The 7451-nt window shown below is 27.0% G+C and overlaps 1 pseudogene; it reads left to right on the top strand.

Annotated features, from left to right (window-relative positions):
• Window positions 1–6057: 6057 nt before the first annotated feature.
• Window positions 6058–6973, top strand: LOC124924180 (annotated as a pseudogene).
• The last annotated feature ends 478 nt before the right edge of the window (window positions 6974–7451 follow it).

The following is a 7451-nucleotide window of genomic DNA, read 5'->3' on the forward strand; positions in this document are numbered from 1 at the left end:
AGCTCCAAATCTGGCTATTCGGCGATTGAACTGCAGCGGAAAACTATCTCAAGATAATTTGTATGGAATCCTATCTGAAATAGGTTACTTACGTCTTATATATATTAAATTAGACTTATAATAAGGAAATAATATAATATAATAAGGAAATAATATAATATAAAATAATATAATATAAAATAATATAATATAATATTATATTATATTATATTATTGCAATTTATTCGGTAATAATATAACTATTTTTTTTTATTGGTTTATTTCCTTAAACAATTTAACTAATAATTAATATGATTTTTCATCAGTTAATTATTTTTGTTTAGTAAATTATTTGTAGGTAGGCAAAACCGAAAAAACTGAATTGAACCTAACCAATAAAAGACCAATCGAAATAATTATAAATCGACTGAACCGAGTTTAGGCCGGTTCATAATTTCCTGGTCCGATCTTGGCTCGTTCGGTTCACGATTTATATAATAAAAACTAATGGTTTAACCGTTCGTATATACGTGTTTAGATATATTTATAAACATGTCTTTCTAGCTTAGTGGTAAAGGATGAACATATGATTATTTGATTCAAAATCTTTTAATATATTTTTTTTAAAGTTTAATAGCTGTTTTATTATATAATTTATTAAAATTTAGTTTACTTTATTATATTATATATATATTTGATTTTTTTTTATAAAATTCAATTAATATTTTTATTCATTAGTTTATTATATTATAATTATTCTTTTTTCAACGATTAAACTGATAAATCGACCGAACTTATTTATAACCGACCAAACTGAATCGACCTTTAACCGCCAACCGACGGATGAAGATTTTGAAAAACCGACATCAACGTTGATGGGATGAATTTTTCGGTAAAAAAACGACTGAATCGAACCACTTACACCCATATGCAGACCAATACCTAAACCATTTTAACACTCAAATTGCTCCTAAATAAATTTATAATCTTTTTACCCAAGTCTAAAATGACTCACTAACAATCGTTTGATAATGAGATTATAAAAATATATTTGATAATAATTGAAAATATTGTGTATCTAGTTTCACTTTCTTTACATTAACTACAAGAGATTAAATGTTAGGTTAAATATTTTTTCAATTTTATCGTCAAGACAGATATCATACAATACATTGAATAATATTATAATATAATTATATTTTGAGTTGATTTTTGAAAATTATGTTTTTATAATTAAATTAATATTAAATATATTTATTTCTTTACTAAAATTTTAATATTAAATATATTTAATATTTTAAAATTCTTATACATTTACCGTACTAAAAGCCCTTACCTTTTTTTTAATAATCAATATTTTTGATATACTGTGGTATGATATTTTTGATATACTTATATATTTAATTTTCTTTACTACTACCTTTAACTCGCAACATAATTAGCCACGTACAAATAAAAATATTTATTTTTTAATAAATATTTATATTTATAATATATATATATATATAATGTAAATAATTAAGTTTGATTATTTGACCGCTTAAAGAAAATGACGCCTAATTTGAATGATTGAACTTTTTTTTTTCACTCACATAAATTGTATGACCTGTTTTGGATAAAGAGACTTTGGGACACCTAGTGAATGCTTAATTTCAATTGCGGCAGAAATTCGTGAAAAAAATGGTCATCCTTTTTACTTTTAATTGTTTTTCTTATAGAAAATACATGATTGTAGGGTTATAATTAACTCTTAAAGACTTATGAAATATACCAAAAACTGAAATTAAAAAGAAAAACTTATTAAACAAAATTCTAAACAATAAATAAAAGGAAAGATAAAAAAATATATACTCAATATTCGTAAGTGTTCCATTTTGATCAAATTAATGCACCAGAGTTTAGTGCGATCATGCCCCCTCGTCCCAAATTGATGCACTACCCAAAAGAAATTAAAACCCATTAAAATGTGACGTTGTTGATGTGCATTAAAATAATTTGTAGCTTAAATTTCTTTTAAAAATTAAATTCCTAGCCAAAAGAGAGGTGAGAAAATATAAAGTTGTAAATAAATTTAAGTGAATACTGTTTAATATTTCGTTTTATTATTATATAAATAAATAAAAATCAATGTGGACCACCCACCCAACACATAATTAATTAAAAATTATATATACACCTTAATGTATTAGAAGTAAGGGTTGCTAGTGATAATAGTATATTTGATACCCGTAATTATTTGGTAATCGAGTTCGGAACGTGAATGGTAAAAAATTATCCGATCAAATTTGATGTAAATGGTTAAAAATTATCCGATCAAATTTGATGTAAATGGTTAAAAATTATCCGATCAAATTTAAGGTTGAGAATGAAGGGTGCCAAACCCAAATTCAAAACACGATACCTGATAAAATTAATAATATATATTATATATATATATATATATATTTATATTATTATTATTTATTTTTTTATTAAAGACGTGATTTTTCAAAATTTTAATTATTATATTTAATACAATTAATATATATTATTTATTATACCCACCTACATTTCATGTCAACTAAAATATTTATTACTTGTCACTATTTATCTTTAACACCATTCTCTTTACAAGATGTTAGTTTTATTTCCTCGTTCTTCATCTTCGACATCATTCTCTTAGTTTTTCAACATTAATATTTTTCTAGATTCTTCAATATTATTTTTTCTAGTTTCTTTTTCAATTATAAAAACAATAATGTTGTTATATTATTCAACCACTACAACATATTAGTATAGATAAGTAATGTTTCTATTTTTGTATAACATTAGTATTAAAGTTATGTATTTTTATTTTTTAATATCTAAAATCTTATAAATATTTAATCGTGTAATGGGTACTCGTCAGAAATTGGGTACCCACCAAATCGGGGATGTGGACACAAATAGAGATAGCCGTCGGGGTCGGGGTTGGGTAATAAAATGTAAATCGGGTTCGAGGATAGGTACCTCATTTCCCGGGGGTAGGGTACCCGTTGCCATCTCTAATTGTAAGAGTGTTAAAATAATTGGTAATTAAATAAGTCCTTCGTCCATTTTTTTTTTAAATTAAGGAGAACTAACATGACACTCAACAGGCATAATACCCGCTTCAACTCAAAAAGCGTGATATTTTGGTTTCTTAAGACAACTTTTACTACTGAACTACTTTGATGGGTTAAACCACTAAACTATCTAATATATTTCGGCCAAGCTAACTAATATATTTCGTCCAAGTTATTAATTAAGTTATCTTTTTATAATTATTAGCAAATTAATTATCATCGTGTACTTGATCAATTGAAGAGTTGTAAGCTCATCATCGTGTTGTTCCTTCAATTAACTCTAAAACTCTAACTAATAAATTTTAATTATCGAGTTTTTATATAATATTGCACACAACACGTACATGTTATACAGATATAATTAATTATAACAAAAATAATTTTAGATGGAATACAGTCATATTATTGTTTTTAAACCTAATATATTGTATGGTAATAATACTGTACATAAATACTATATAAGGTCTTGTTCAGATTAGAATTATTTGAATAATTTAGTGGGAGAAAAAATAATGATAGTGGATAATTTTAAGTAAGTAATGATTATTTTTGATAAAAAAAACTTAAAGGATATTTATATGTATATATAAAAAATAAAAAATAATTTAAAATATATAATATTTCATTATTTTGATTAATGAAATTAGTGATGTGATTGGTGATAAGTAATTAATTAAAAATTGATTTTGTATAAGTTAAATAAAAAATCTTGGTCGAACACCTAAAACTTCGATAAAGTAATAAAATATTACTGATAAAGTAATAAATTCGGTAATGTAATATTTTTTCAATTTATTAAAAAGGAAAGACATTATTTTAAATATTTTGATAATTTTATAGTAATTCATTATAAGATATTAGTTGATATTAATTAGTTACATTCATATCTCATATAAATTAAAATTTAATTTTATTAAAAAAAAATTTATAATAAAATAAAAAAAAATGCTTATTATTTTAAAATAGTATCATTCAATTAAAATGTTAAATATAATTTTATAAATTAATTATTATATAAAAGTTAATTGATTTAGTGTTTTATTTTTGTTTGAAATGTAAACTCTTGCACTTTGTGTAAAGTTTTTTTTCTTTCGTTTTAATATAAATATAAAGTATGTTATTCTCTTTTATGTTAATTTTTAAGAAAATAAAAGTTCTACAAGTTGATATTTTATTAATACTTTTTTTTCTTTCTGAATTATAAGATAATAAATGATTGTGGAAAGCTATACTAAAAATATTTTGCTTCAGGTAGGTAGAAGTTTGGGGCCAAAAGTTAATATTTTTCATAAATTCAGAACCAAATTATTTTGCTTACCAACAATTTCTTTGCTCCGATATTTAAACTTTGTTTTTTTAACTGGATTATTAAATTAAAAGTAAAAAAGAAAGTCATATTTTTTATTTCATTTTTATAGTCCTTAAAAATGTCGACAGATTTATTAATATTTTATAAGATCGGTATTTCCCCTCCTTTGCCGACAGATTTGATAACATAGGTCGGTATGCAAATTTGATAAAGTCTGTCGGTATAGGACCTTTGCCGACAAATTTGATAACATCCATCGGTACAAGACCTTTGCCGACAAATTTGATAACATCCATCGGTATAAGACCTTTGTCATTAGATTCGGTTGGTATTTCCCCTAAATAAAAATTTAATTGCCTATTCGTTTTTTACATAACCTTACCCTGTTATCAGCCAAACCAAAAGAAAATCAAAAGAAATGCAATACAAAAATTTCATTACATTTCAAAAATTCTCAATCAAAATGTATTACAATTGTCTCTAAATACGATAAACTAATCTAAAATATACATAAAGAATGAAAAAAAATATATACTAAAACATATTAACTTGGGGGTGGTAGTTGATTCTGTAACAATGCAAATAAAATTGCAATATGTCGTTTAGATTCCGCTAACTCTACTTGCATTATCACCTAGTTATTGGTGAGTTCATCGACACACTCCTAGAGTTGCTCGTTCACCTCCCATAGCGATTTCATGGCTTGTTATGAACTGTTTCCCTCCGTCGATCCCCGTGAAAGTGTTTTGGTCGCACGCCTGAACCCATACCATAACGGTCCTGTGTAGTTAGGTCCCGAACACAATCTCGATCACATCAAAGTCAGAGATACCTAGTGTGTTGTTAATCACGTGCTCCATCTCCACCTACACATTTTAAAGTTTCATCGTATAAGCTATATATATATAGTTCTATTAAATTTTTAAATAAACTTATTTATTAACTTATGATATTCTCTTGTGACCGTTGGTCCGGAGTTGGGTTCGGGTTATCTTTGTTGGGGCTCGGGGTTTGGATCCTTCTAAACTTCTCTATAATAGTCGGTCAGTGTTCGAGTTCAGCCTCCTGTTTAAATAAATGGTTCATCGGTAAATTAGTAACATTATTTATAGTAGGTTTAATTGAATAACACTAATAGAAAAAGGGGTATCAGTCAGGGCGAAAATTGTTACTAAAAGTCTTAAAATCAGTTACTGATAACGTTCTGTAACAGCAAATAAAACCGTTACCATTCGTTACAGAAACGAGCGTTACTGATACTCTTTTAGTATCAGTAACGGCTTTCGAAAGCCGTTACTAACTCTCTTCTAACAACAGTAACAGTTTTAGCCAAGGTTAAATCGTTACAAATAAACATTAGTAACGGTTTTAGCCAAGGTTAAACCGTTACAGATAAAATATTACTAATAACGGTTTTTTTATTTATAAAATCGTTACTGATATATTACTAGTAAATGTTTTCTTATTTATAAAATCGTTACTGATATATTACTAGTAACAGTTTTCTTATGTTTAATACCGTTACTAAAAAATATAATCGTTTTTTTGTTTTTTTTAATATTTCATATTTGTAGTTATATAAATAATAATAATTATCCATTTTACAAACCATTAATATATTCCAAAACCACAATCTAAAGACCACAATCATAATACAAAAACCACAATCATCCACAAATAGAGAAGATGTTCTTTGATAACATCATCAGGTAATTAAATGAAGAGAATCATCAATTCAATTGTTGTTAATCTCGCTTAACTTAAATCAATCAATTCCTTCTACCTCAGATTCTACGCTGCTGAATTGGTCATAGCATTGGAATATTTACACAGATTAGGATTTGTATACAAAGATTTAAAGCCGGAAAACATAATGATCCAAGAAAACGGTCATCTAATGCTAATCGATTTCGATCTCTCAACAAAACTCCCTATAAAATCTCCACAATCAATCCGTCATACAACGAAACAATCTCCGCCGGAAAATAACAAGAAGAAGAAATGGTTATTCCGATTTCAGAAATATCGCAACTCCGACATTACACTAGAAAACGATTCAACAACAACAATAACCGTACCTGAACTCGCTTCCATCCCTACAAAATCAAACTCGTTCGTCGGCACGGAGGAGTATATTGCGCCAGAAATTATACATGGAAACGACCATGATTTCGCCGTCGATTGGTGGTGCTTAGGTATTGTTCTATACGAGATGTTATACTGTATAACTCCTTTTAAAGGAATAAACATAAACGATACCTTTAACATAATACTTCATAAATCGCCATGTCTAGTCGGAGAGACGGCGTTTCTACGTGATCTGATCCAGAAGCTTCTCGAGAAGGATCCGATGAAGAGGTTAGGGATTGAGGAGATTAAACGCCATGATTTCTTTAAAGGTGTTGATTGAGAATTAATCGAGAAGATTTCTAGACCGCCGAATTTGCCGATTGAAGAAGGGGAGATGAAAAAGAATGGAGAAATTGATGTGGAGAGATTTGTGCAGAGAGTGTTTGAGGAAGAAGAAGAGATGAAAGAAAAGGAAATGACGGTTATTGATAATATGTATGTATCAGTAAGGGTTTTAGAAAATTGTTACTGATAACTCTTGTGAATTTTTAAATGAAAGCATATTAGTAACGATTTTAAGGTTAATTATTATTGATACCCCTTAGATATTAGTAACGGTTTTAATATAATCATTACAAATGTATGTATTAGTAAGGGTTTTCGAAAACTGTTACTGATACCTCTTATGAAAAAAATTAAATGAATGCATATCAGTAACGGTTTTAAAGCAACCGTTATTGATATCCCTTAGATTTTAGTAACGGTTTTAGTATAACCGCTATAAATTTATGTATCAGTAAGGGTTTTCGAAAACCGTTACTAATACCTCTTGTGAAAAAATTAAATGAATGCATATCAGTAACGATGATCCTTAAAATTGTTACTGATATTCTCGTTTCGAAAAAGAAGAAAAAAAACACTAGTGTCTGTAACAGCTATTCCTTATGACCGTTACTGATATGCACTTATCAGTGACTATTTTAAATAGCCGTTACTGATATCTTCATAAC

The sequence above is a fragment of the Impatiens glandulifera genome, chromosome 1, assembly GCF_907164915.1.
Source record: "Impatiens glandulifera chromosome 1, dImpGla2.1, whole genome shotgun sequence".
NCBI classification, from domain to species: domain Eukaryota; kingdom Viridiplantae; phylum Streptophyta; class Magnoliopsida; order Ericales; family Balsaminaceae; genus Impatiens; species Impatiens glandulifera.